Source organism: Nannospalax galili, unplaced genomic scaffold (assembly GCF_000622305.1).
Source record: "Nannospalax galili isolate Female #2095 unplaced genomic scaffold, S.galili_v1.0 scaffold1472, whole genome shotgun sequence".
In the NCBI taxonomy this organism is placed as follows: Eukaryota; Metazoa; Chordata; class Mammalia; order Rodentia; family Spalacidae; genus Nannospalax; species Nannospalax galili.
In genome coordinates, this window is record NW_008331793.1 from 397,290 (window position 1) to 411,332 (window position 14,043).

Consider the following 14,043-nt stretch of genomic DNA (forward strand, 5'->3'; position numbering starts at 1 on the left):
CATCCTGGATGAGGACAAGGGCAAGATTATTTTCTCAAAACATATGACTTACAAAAGCAAAATTACCAACTTTCATTATATTAAAATTAAAATCGTGAGCCTGGCATGATGGAACATGCCTTTAATCCCAGTGTTTCAGTAGCAGAGGCAAGCTGAAATCTCTGATTTTGATACTAGTCTTCATAAAGAGTTCCATGATAACCAAGGACAGAATAATGAGACCTTGTCTCAAAAATAAATAAATAAATAATAAATAAGCAAATAAATAAATAAGGAATATACAGTGAACAAGAAGAAAGTAAAGGAGCTGCAGAGATGTCTCAGTGGTTAAGAATATTAGCTGCACTTGCAGAGGACTTGAGTTCGACTCCTGGCACTCACACGGTGACTAAGAACAGTCAGTACCTTCAGTTCCAGGGGATCTGACACCTACTTCTGACCTCTGGGAGCATTGGACAACATGGGTGCACTTCCATATGTGCAGGCAATACACTCATTCATACAAAATAAAAATAATATATAAAATATTTAAAAAGAAGAAAAAAGTTGAAGTTACAGACTGAGACAAAACTTGTTAAGCATGGGACCTGGAGAGATGACTAAGAGGTAAAAGCAGTCGCTACTCTTGCAGAGAACCAGAGTTTGGTTCCCAGCTTTCCCATGCCCTTTTCTGGCCTCTGTGGGCATTACAAGAATGAGTGCACTTATATTCTTGCAGGCCAAACACTAGTACATATAAGATTAAAAAATAAATAATTTTTAAAAAACTATACACAAACAGAAAAATAACATGAGGGCCTCAATGAGGTTCTGTTTAAAAAAACATGGGAAGTATGTATATAATAATGAAACTAGTGTCTGTAATACAAAATGAAGTTCTGGAAATCAAAAGTGAGCTGGCTAGTTAAAAATAACACAGAGACAATCTTCCCGAATGAGATACATAAGTAACAGACATTACATACAATCTTCCTGAATAACATACATAAGTAACAGACATTTTCAGTATTATTTACAAGCAGGGGCAGACAGACTAAATCCACATTTATATCACTGCATATTTTTCAGAAAGGCTAAAATACAAATAGTAATAATGTCAAATATTGCTTAGTATGTGAAATTCTGGTGGATACCCAGACCCACACAAGGAGCTTAGAAATTGGTTTGGCAATTTTTAAAATTAAAACTAACAATGTAGTTATTATACAAAACAAACATTTCCCTCTTGGATCTAATAAGAAGATGAAGAACAAAAACTCTTTTTCTTCAAAAATCCTGATGAAAAATACTCATGAGAGTTTTTTAAATTTTTATTTATTATTTTTATTTTATGTGTATGCGTGTATTGCCTGCATATACGTAAGTGCACCCATGTCGTGCAATGCCCACGGAGGTCAGAAGAGGCTGTCCGATCCCCTGGGACTGGAGTTAGAACAGTTGTTAGCTGCCAAGTGGGTGCTGGGTTTTGAACCTGGGTCTTCTGCAAGAAAAACCGGTATACTTAACCACTGAACCATCTTTTCCGGCCCCCAACTCATGACAGTTTTTAATTTAATAGTCCAAACTTGGAAATGGCAACTCACTGTGTCTCAGGACATAATAACGTACAAGAAACCTATGATATAGTCAAATTATAGAATGCTGCTTACCACTAGAAAAAAGGAGGGTGGTGATGCACATTACAATGTAGATGATTCTACAAGGGAAAAGTCTCCATGAAAGGCCAGTTCCGAAATCCCCATTCAATATGATTCCATGTGTATATCATTTATGAAATAAAACAACAGAAATAGAAAACAGATGAGTTGCTGCTAAGGGTTAAGGAAGAAGGCTTTAGGAATTAGAGGAATACACAAAAGGGCTAGATGAGAAAGTGCTTATGGTACTTAAAATGTTTTGGATTTTGTCTAGAAAAGTGTTGATAATCCCGGATACGATTATTTTGCAACAATACAAGTCTACAAGATTTTTGACTGGGAGGAACTAACTAAAAATACATAGGGCTTCTATAGTTCTAGCATTGCAGATGAACATATGGTTCACACATCAAAGAAAACAAATGCCACAAAGTCTCAGCAAATGAACTTTCAAGGCAACCAATTTGCATCTAGCTATGGCTCCATTTGTCCTTCCTGGTGAATGGATTTGTTTGTCTTATACTTCCAAATGTTTTGTCAACAATAAAATCTCTCTAGCAAGGTTGGATTTTCTATATTCTATTAAATGCTAATCTTAAAATTTCCAGTTTTTCAGAGTGATGCTTAATGCTGAGACTCAAATCGAGCATCATGCTGCAAATAAGGAATGAGGATGAGTGCTCAGCCCCCAAACCAGACACTGATATCACCTTTACAAGGCTGAGGGGGTCATCATGGGAAAGGGGAAAGAGCAAAGGCAAGAGGTAGAGGATAGAAAGAATGCCATGAAAAGCTGCCACTAGAAAAGGCCTGGAGATGCAGTCATCAATGCAGAAGCGATGGGCATATGCACCTGATTGCATCTTCAACATTCTATCATGGGTAGAGGTAGGGCCCCCAAAGACCCACCCTTTCTTATAGAGCTATTGACTGCTGAATGGCTGCTGTTAGTGGGAGCATCATTTTTTTCAATGCTATAGCAATTCCAGGACTAGTCTGAAAGAAAGGGTTCAGAGGGAAAGGAAGGGAAATAAAAGATGGGCAAAGGGAATGAATAAAATCACAGTCATCGTGTGCGTGTGTGTGTGTGTGTGTGTGTGTTTTGTGTGTGTATGTACGAAATTCTCAAAAATTTTTAAAGAAAAAAATTAATGAGGAAAAGATTTGTAATCTCTATTTTACCAAATTCAGTGACCATTTCAACCCTCCTTTATGACTCAAAATTAGATGACAGCAAAAAAGTTATTCATTCTATTCTTCCTGAAACATATTTCTTTAGTTTAAAAAGTATTACCTCTCTGACCTTCTTTTACTTCATAGCACTTACTATTCAGTCATATGGCCATTTTCTCCTTCCTGTCTGATTTCTGAATCCTAGAACAGAGCAGAACATGTGTATTATATCATTCATGTGTTAGAATCTTGATCTTTCCAACCTCATGAATGGATTAATGTGAGATTTGCCATTATGAATGAATTAATGAATTAATGAAGTCTCTGTCCTCACGAATAGTTTAATGTCATTCTTGCAAGAGCAGTTTTCTAATCACATGAATAAATTTATCAGGGTAGGGAGAACTCTGACAATCTTTTCTTGTCTCTTTATGTGATTTTTGTTTTTGTCATGTAATACATCAAGAGGACAGTCTTTCATGAAACGTAACCACAATCTAGCCATCCTTGTCTTTGAACTTCAAAACATCCAGCTCAATAATCTTCAGTTCTTTAAAATTATTAGTCTAAAGTAATCAGTCATAGTTACAGAAAATAAATCAAACCAGTTTTCATAAAAAGGTCAATTCATACACAGTATCTAAAACAGTGCTCTTGAATAATAGACATGAAATACATTAAGGTGCACTTTAAATTTTATCTTATAATTATCTTAACCTTCTTTAAAGTGTAATGTTAAATGCATAATGTCCTTGTACAATAGATATCTAGAACTAAAAAACTTGCAAAATGGAAACTCTATACCTGTCAACAAGTTCCCCTTTCTACCTCTACCTAGATTCTTGTAACCCTAAAGCTCCTCTGAAAAGCGGGAGCTGATCCAGGGTGAGCATGGGCAATGTAAAGCACACTGGGAAAAAGTGATGGACCCGACAATATATTGGGCAGGAGTGAATGCTGAGTTAGGGAAGCTGGGTGGGAGATGGATGGCACGTGCATTTCAAATATGGAAAAGGAAAAGCCTATAAGAATCTGTGTTATCGGGGCTGGAAAGATGGGTCAGCGGTTAAGAACACTGGCTGTTCTTGCAGAAGACCCAGGTTCAAATCCCAGCACCCACATGGCAGCTAACAATTGTCATTGGTAACTCCAGTTCCAGGAGATCCAACAGCTTCTTCCATCCTCCTGGGCATTGCACAACATGGGTGCACTTACATACAGGCACATAAAATAAAATAAAATTTAAAAAAAGAATCTGTGTTATTTGTAAGTCACCCCCTCCCATATGTCATATAAACTATGCAAAATCCAAATAGGATGTCTTATGTCAGTTTGTCAGGCCTGGGGCCTCAGAGGGAATGGGTGCAAGTCTACCAAGAACAGGGAGGGGAAATTTACTGAAACAATCCTGTTAATCAAAACAGAATCATTTTCAGATTTTCAGATGATAACTGTCACAAGCAAGTGGAATTGTTAGACTTTTCTTTTGTAACTGTCCTATGGTACTTCACATAATAACATCAAAATTCTTGTATGGTATACAACATAACTGACTACCTTTAACACTGGGTAAAACTCCATGATGGAGTATACCACATAATTTGTCCATTCATCCACTGACAGATGATTCTGTTGACTTTATCTCTTCACCATTGAGAATAAAGTTGCAGTGATTTCCTGTGCAAATACCTTTCCAAAGGCCTGCCTTTGATCATTTCATATATACTCAGAAGGGAACAAGCTCAAGCATATTGTAACCCCATTTTTTATGCGTGGAGTAGCCTCTGTGCTTTTTTCCATAATAGGGATACCATTTCTCATCCCAACCAATAGCACACAAAAGTCCCAATTTCTCCAGTCCTCACCAACCCTTGTAAATTACCTATTTTGTTCAGTTCTGTTTTTGTGATAATGGATGTAAACTAATAAATTATCATGGTTTTGATTTGCATTTCTCTCATAATCAGTGATTTTAGCCTTCTCTTCATACCCATGTTAGTAAACTGTTTATCTTTATAAAAGGTCTATTGGAGTTCTTTTAATCAAGAAGTGTGGTGGTTTTAAGAATTGTCCTGCACATAGTTCACCACTTGGTGCCTAGTTGGCGCTGCTGTTTATGGAGTTTAGGAGGTCTACCATTGTTGGAGGAAATACGATTACAGGAGGTGGGCTTTGAGAGTTCGTAGCCTCCTCCTGCTCTCTGTTTGCTTTCTACAACTGTGGGTACTTGAAGCTGTGAACTCTCAGCTTTCTGTCCCAGCAGTCTGCTGCCATACCTCTCCTGCCATATGAGGCCTCTGGAACTTTCAGCCAAAATATATCCTTCCTTCTGTAAGTTTCTTTGGTCATGCTGTTTGATCACAGCAGCATAAAAGTAGACTAATATACAAAGATACATTTTTAGTTTTTTAATTGGAGGAATTCTTTAAATGTATAAATGTTAACCCCTTGTAAAATTAGCAAGTACTTTCTTATATTGTTACTTTTTCAATCTGTGATTTATGTTTCTTGGTGCACCGATGTTTTTCTTCAGTGGGACTTTATTTTTCAGAGCAGTGTCTCTTTCACAGCCAAATTGAGTGGAAAAAAAAAAAACACTTTTCTATAACCCCCATATCAACACTAATACAACCATGTTATTCACACCCTATACCACAGTGGTATGTTCTTAAACTGCTGAATGCACATTATCCATTATGATCACAAAAAGTCCATGGGAAAATTAGGCTTCACTCTTGATAGTCCATATTCTGAGAGCTTGATTGATGGATAACCAGTGATCATCATTTTCACATCCTCCAAAGTCCTCACTGTCTAAAGTATCTTCTGTCCTCCACCTACCTCTACTTCCACAGCTAGCCCTCCTGGTTTTCTCACAGTCTCTATGATGTTTCCTTCCCAGCACTTCATGCACTTGGAATTAAATTTCTCTTCAGATTTACTGCTTTCAGTTCATGAGACAATTCTGTTTTCTCCATTTATATATATTTTCCATAGCCCATTTGTTTATTATGAACAAAATCCACTTGAGAAAGTCAAGTTGTGTGCTTCTGTTCCCTAAAGTCAGGTAGGTACAAATAAATGCCTAGCAACAATTATCAACAACAATTAGATTCAGATAAAATAAGTTTTCTATCTCAGCAGCAATCTTGTTTAGGAAGAATGGAATATTCTGAAATGTTCCAAAATTATGCTTTTTCCCATCTCCCAGAAGCAAAGAACATTTTCCTCCAATATTTAATGTCAAACCATCATAGAAATCTTAGGAGTTAATCTCACAAAGTACTCCTCCATCTATACAATGTACCACCTCCTTGATTAGCTCACCTGACTTGTTCACACTGTGCTTTTAGCATTTTGCTAGTTATAATTCAAATTTTCCTACCTAAGCTCAGGTTCCCTAGATTTCAACTACAGCAAAGTAGGAACCTATGTGTCTACCTGACTTGTCTTTACCATTTCTGGGGCAGTAGTAACATTTCTCCACCAGATCAAAGTAGAACTTACCTTCTCTCTTTCCAGGTTTGGAGAACGTATTCCTGCATTGTTGTGATATACTTTAATAAAATTTATACTTTTTCAGTCTGTTTAGCATTATATGATGTCACTAAACCAAATATTTAAGGAAAATATGGATTTTAATCCATGTTTTCTTCCTCAGTTTCTGTCAGCAAATTTCAGTTGACAAGTTTGTTGTTAGAATGCTAATGCAGCTGGCTAGAATCACTGACCTTGTATCTTTGATGAAACTTCCTCATTTCTGTTTGTTTCAAATGGAGACTTCTGCAATGCTTTTCAGACAGGGGATTTCTTTTCTTTTACATTTTTTTCCTTTCTAAATCTATAATAATTTAACTAATTTTGAGAGTGTATATAGACTTTCTTCTCACTACAACTCACTGCCTAATATCTAAAAGGTAAGTACTTCCTACTTTCAGGGTCTGGACATGGAGACTTGAGTCCTCTGGACTTCTGCATCTGCTTTCTGCATCTCCTTGTATCATCTTATCAGTCCCTCAACATTTTTAATTGTCAGAATTGAGTGAGCACAAGAAAACTCTTTCAGTGTAGACCACAAACTGCAAATATACCAAAGTATGTGCATCAGGAAGTTCCATTTTCCCATATTTACTTTTTTCTTTTTGTGGCAGGGTCTCCCTGTAGCCCCAGCTGTCCTGGAACTCACGATGTAGACCAGGCTGGCCTTGAACTCACGGAGATCCACCGGCTTCTGCCTCCCAAGTGCTGGGATTAAAGGCGTGCGCCACCACTCCCGGCTCCTGTACTTTTGGTGTGAAGGTTAAGAACTAATGGTTAATTCTGAACAAATGACAAATTTCCCTATGTATTCTCACATGACTTTCACAGTTTTGGGTCTTATGTTTGGGGCTTTAATCTATCTTAACTTTTATTTATGGTGTGATATAAGGACCCAATTAAATTCTTCTGTATGTAGATGCCCAGTTTCCTCATACAGTTTGTTTAAGAGATAATATTTTTGTCTAGTTTAAGATCTTTAAGAAATTAAAAGCAATGCAAATAAAAGCACACAATAAACATATACATTTCAAAATATACTTGTTTTAAGAAATATTTTATTAATTCTTTGAGAATTTTATACACTTTATTTTGATTATATTAACTCCAAGTCTTCCCCTTAACATCTCCCAGACTCACTTCTACCTTTCTATGTCCCAAACTTTGTGTCCTCTTTTATTTCTAGAAAGATAAGGACAAATTGACCTCGTAGGAATATTTATCTTCAGAAGCAGAAGTCTTCAGGTAGAAATTGACATTTAAGGTTAATTTTACTTAGAAAAAAATTTAATATTTTACAAAACTCTTTTCTGAAAATAGTAAATTAAACATAAAAATATTTCCTTTCTTATAAAGTTATTTTATTTTCTTATTCTACATTCTATTTTACCTAGGGCAGTTTCCTTGTTTCCATTCCAATTTCCAATATTGCTGATGCCTCAGAGAATTTAAAACTTTGATGGCAAAGGAAAAATTGCATTAGTTTTGATACACACTGAATGAGTTGGACTTATACTTTTCATTACCTGGAGCAATTTTGATGGATTTTTATTAAACATACAGTTATTTTTGACCAGAATTATTTTATAAGGTCATTGACTAACTCTTACAAATGTAATTGAAGAGTCACACAGTGAATTGTTATTGAAAATGATTCTGTTTATGTAGAAATATGACTATAAGTTAAAATGCATCTGGAATCTTTAATAGATGTTACTTTTTATGGTGGTAGAGACTGATGAAAATATATTGCCTAATTTTGAATTCATTTGCCAACCTGCAAGTCACATAAAATTGCTACAATTAAGTGGATGGATTTGATTGTTATCCAGTGAATTGGGAAACAAAGTGATAGTAATTAAATGATCTAGGAAAAGAGCAAACGGATTTTATTTGCTCCCCCATACCCTCTTTTCAGCAACATTTTCTAGCACCATTTCCAAGGCACTAAATCGAATTAATATTTCAGGATATGACTCTTCCTTCTGGGAGGTCTGTCTGACTCTTAGGTAATACACTTAAGTGTGTCTTCCAAGATATTAAATCCTGAGTAACCTCTAATAAAATGCTTCAGAGCTCAAAATTGATGTCAAATGTTAATCAAAACTTCTTGGTAAGTGAAGAATTTTAATGGAATTGCTTGGTTCTTGAATTAAAGCAAAAAACTTTGTCTCTGAACTCTGAGAGACTGGTGTGTTTGAGATAGTCTCTGGCATTTATTAGGAAAGGTCAATATGGAGCATAGAATGAATGCTGCTCATACACATAGTGACATTAGGTAAGTAGGTATGAACATTAACTTGTCATTGCATGACTCTAATTGATTTGACCCTCTGAGTCTTTGACAACAAAATCAATAAGGAAGAACTTCCATTAATATTTTTCATCCATATTAAAAAATATCTTCACCAATTAAATATAATTTTCTCTGAGAATCCTTAGGAATCAAAAAATGAAGCTTGTTAAATTTTATTTCTTTGCTTCCTTTCCTTCTTCTAACTCAGCACATTTATTCAGTTAAAAGCAGTCTTTTGTTTTAAAATAGGAAAAATAATTTGATCTCAGAAAAGATACTTACTGAGATTTTGAATCAAGAAATTATATCCCAGACTGAGGATACAGCTCAGTTGTAAAGTGTTTGTCTAACATGAAGAAGACCTTAGGTTCAATCACTAGTCCCAAACAAAACTACACACACACACACACACACACACACACACACACACACACACACACACAATCAAAACAAAGAAAGGAATGAAGGAACAAAAGAAATAAAAAAGGAACTAGAAAGGAAGGATGGAAGGAAGAAAGGAAGGAAGGAAGGAAAAAAGGAAGGAAGGAAGGAAAAAAGGAAGGAAGGAAGGAAGGAAGGAAGGAAGGAAGGAAGGAAGGAAGGAAGGAAGAGGGACAAAGGGAATCTTATTTTCTTGAAGGCAGTTTGTGTGTGTACATTTTCAACAGGCATTTAGTATTCTTGTTTTGTTGTATGAGAAAACACAATTTTTGCAAACCAATGAAATAAAAAAAATAATATTCCTTTCCTTATAAGATAAATGACATTTTGGAATGTCACAAAATACAGTTTTCATTTTTTAATTAAGAATTTAAGTAAAAATAACTGCCTTTCTTCTAAATGGCATTTTGTAACCCGTAACTAACAGTACAGATGACCAAAGAACTTATTTTTTTAACATTCTGTTTTGATTGATTATTTTCTTCAGTATGAGTGACACTGTTTACACTGACTATTCTTTTCTTGCCAGATAATTTTAAAATTGTAGGCATTGTAATTTATGTTACTGTTCCTTTGGATTCATAAATTTCATTTTTACTTGTTATTTATCTAATTTAAGCTTTTTTGCTGATTATTTTTTTGAGGGATGGTGTCCCAGTAGCCCCAACTGGGCTCTAACTCACTACATAGAACAACCTGGCCCAAACTCAGATCTTCCTGCCTCTGCCTCCTGAGCGCTGAGATTAAAGGTGTGCACCACCATGCCCCGCTTTCCTAGCTCTGAATTTTTAAAGATAGTTAAGTTTGTTTTATAGAAAATTCAGTCACTTGTTGGCTAACTTACCCTATCCCTCTATCTAATTTATCTAGCTTATATTTGCTTGAACATAGTATATGGTCATTTTAAAATTTGCATTTGATAGCCATTTGTTGAAAAACTGTGAATTATATTCTGTGACCCTTCATTCCTGTGAGTTCTGTTCATAGAGAAGACATATTTAATAACTTTTTCTATAGGTTAATTTTCTAAAATATTTTGCTAAAATATATTAAATGCACATAAATAAAATAATATAATAAAATGCAGGCAAGTTAAAAATAATGAAAAGATAAGAAAAAGAACATTTAAGCTAGGCCTGGTGTGCACACCTTTAATCTCAGCACTGGGGAGGCAGGGTAGACAGGCCAGCCTGGTCTACATAGCAAGTTCCAGGCAACAGGGAGGCCCTGTTTCAAAGAGAGAATAAGAAGAAGAAAGTTAAAAAGAAAGGACATGTAAGAAATGAAAAATAACATAAATGTAAAATTTCTGCATTAGTATGGGAGGGTCTATATATTGCTTAATGAGCCCAATGTCTACAATTATTCCCAGATAATAAGAGAGGTTTTAGACGCACATTAATTCCTTCAATCCACTGACCACCTAATTTGCAATTAGGGAATATTTCACAGAATATATAACAGAGGTGTTTAAATTTTTCAGACATTTCTTAAACTTTGCTCCACAAAGCTTTGTGGAAGAATAAAAATCATTGTTAATATGAAATTATTTTATTATGGAAAATGAATATAAACTGTGAAAAACTTGTAATATTTGTACATAAATAAAACAAGTTTCTTCATATGACATGGGAAGCTTAAGCTCTATGACCTTTAAGATTAAAAAATATTTTACTTTACAACAAATTCAAGTGCAAAATCTTAAGGTTGGTATTTCTTTCTTCATTCCAACTCCATTATAAATAACATTTGTAGTTCATGAAGGTAAGTATTATGTATCAGAATCGAGTGTCCTCAAGAGGAATAATAAATTTAACACAGCGAGTTTTTGACATCAGTAAGTATTAATAATATTTATATGGACTATTTAAGAAATAAAGAGAGTCTGTAATTGAGCTTGGTATATGACCTTATCTAAGAAGATAGTATTATAATTGACTTATTTTAATTTTTTTAATTCTAATTTTCTTATTATTATAGTAGGTGTTAAGTTTTTTCATACTATTCATAAGGTAGAAGTGACAAAAAATTGCTTTAAGTCTTGCAAAATGTATTGCCAAATAAAATAAGTAACTGCTTCCAAAAATTAATCTGTACCATACCTCCATTTCTTTTCAGGTTTGAACTGTCATGTGCAATTTACCTTTAAAAAGCATTTAGAATACTCCTTTAATGTCCTATCAAGAAAGCAGAATTGCTTTTATTTATTTTAATTTCTTCAACATTTATTTTGAAAATTTACAGTCTTAGAATTTACTTAAGCAGATTTACAAACACTTTATATTTACCAAGGCTCTGAATGTCATTTGAATTTGATGGCTTCCCTTCTATCTCAGAGAAAAATATTTTTGACTTGTGCAAATATTTCTTGAATAAAATAAACAGAGTACTTTCTGGTATTCAACAAAATGAAAATATTGTGTGACTTCTCCTGCCCATAAATGTGCAGTGAATAACAAAGGACTTTTCACTAGATAGGGAATAAAAAAAAGAAGAAGAAGAATTGAGTAGTTTAAGAGTCCCCATGCACTGTAAGGATAGAATGTCCATGATGTCCACATTTTCATGTGCCTCAAAATGTAGAGCATTATTTTAATTTTGAAATTAGCATTTCCATTTCTACCTTTAGCTTCTTAGACAAATTTACTTATTTTTAGTGACAATAATGATTCATGCAAATGTACATGAGAGGGAGGGGACAAGGGGCTCTCTCATTCCTACATAAGCAATTATAAAACCCTAACCTTAGAAAGTTTCCACTGTCATGAGGATTTTCCCCTTAAATAAGCAGTACATACCAATTACCAGCTCATTCATTCAGCTTTCCTGTGGAGAAAAAGTAGTAATATTATATATTATACACATTTATATAATTAAGTTTCCTAGACAAAGTAAATGTGAAGTGTGAAGTGGTTTAGATTTTTATAAATTGTGATCAAGTTTTACAGTGTCAACTAATCACAAAATGTAAAGAATATTACGGTGTGGTGGCAATTTGGGAATGATAAAATAAGAGTTTGAACCTATCCTTTATATCTTTACCAGCATATTTATCTTAAAATTTAAATTTCTAAGAGCTATGTTTTCACTTGGAGATGCTAGAAATATTTTTGTACCAAGATTTCATTCTACCTTAAAAAGAATTTATGAGTATAAATTTTTGTTCTATCACCCATAGCAAAAATTAAGAATTAAAGTGGTAGTTATTCATTTTTATTAAAAAGCTCTCACTAAATTTTGTTTCGTAAATGTCATAAATAGCAATATTTCATATAATACTGTATCTAACAAAATTATTAACATTTTTGCTATAAGAATTTCATTGGGGGGATGTGGAGAGATGGCTCAGAAGCTAAGAGCACTGACTATTCTTTCAGAGGCAATGGATCTGGGTCCTCTGAGGTTCTTGCTTCTCTGAGGATATGGGTTCAGATCCCACGACCAACATAGCTCCTAACTATTGTCTGTAGTACCAGTTCCTGGGGATCTGATGGCTTCTTCTGACCTCCTCAGTCATTGCACAACACAGGTGCATTTACATTCCTACACATAAAATAAAAATAATAAAATATTTAAAAAAATTTATTGAGCAATAGCTCAAAACTAGTTAACTTTTAAAATAAAAATAAATGATATTAGAGTAGACCTGTTATAATAACTTCAATCCTCAGCCTTCAAATTTGATGCATTTTGTAATATTGTATCATTCTCAACTGTCATTTGTGTTGACACTGTTGGTTATTCCCAGTGTGAAGAGCTTTCATCTGACAATGTCTTCAATTATTTTGAGGCAAAGACGGCTTACATTAATTCCAATGTGCCAATTTTCTATTGCAACGTATGTCTCTGTGTACTTATTTGTTTTATCTGGTGTCGGGACTCAGGTTTGCTTTGCCCCTGATGGCTTCGGGACAGAGGGTCTTATCGGTGACAGAGTCATAAACTCTGGGACCTGTGTCTTCACAACAGGACCATTTATTTCAGAATTCAGATGGTTTTTATACATCCCAAGGAACTAGCAGTCACGTGGGATATGGCAGTCACATACAAAGATTTAGGGTACAAAGAAACAGGACATTTATTCTGTTAGTTGGCGCCAGAAAAATTCTTAAACTTTTACTCAAGGTTATCAATGCCCATCCAGTAATTTATTGGCCACAATGTTTTCTTTCTTAAAGCTAAAAGCATGGTGAACTTTTAGCTTTTAGCTCAGGAGTAAACCTTTAACCTGGCCTAATATCTTAGCCAGGGATAGCTGAGTTATTTGTTCAGGACAAGGAGATGAGCTAAGGGTTGCTGACCAAAACGCTTTCCCACAGAGCAGGAAGCCTGCACTTTTATGACCGGGCCGCTTCCCCCTGCTTCTCTAGCAGTGTTCTGCAAGACAAGGATTATCAGAGCCACTGTTTTTAATGCCTCCCCCTTTAGCAGAGACTCCAGCTTGGACTTATAAGTTTTCAGCTCACCTCACCCTAGGGCCTGGCATCCTGGTTTCCTACAATGTGGCATACTGAAATATTAATTCACACCTTGAATTTGCATTTCTTCTTCACTGCTTGGATTTTTGACTCAGATTCTCATTTCCAATCCTAAGCTATCCTTGACTTTATACCAGTCCACCTGTCTCATTAAGTTGGTATTTCTTTTCTGAACTCCTACCAAAATGAAATAACATGCTAAATTCTAGTCTTTTTGTTTTTTTAAATTTCTGGATATTTGTATGTAAGTCATTTAGTTAGCTTCCCCCCTATTTATTTTAGTTAATTTCAGTAGATGGTAAGGTGGTTTAAATAGATTGTCCTAATTCTTATCAAGTGTCCCTGGATCAGTCCTTGGATTCCAGCTCCTGTGACTGTGTGGATTGATTGTACAATGCCCTTTTCTTTACAGCTAACTTCAGACATTGCATACCTTTCAGGTGATTCAAAACAGATGCATAAAGTGTTGAGGAATTTGATT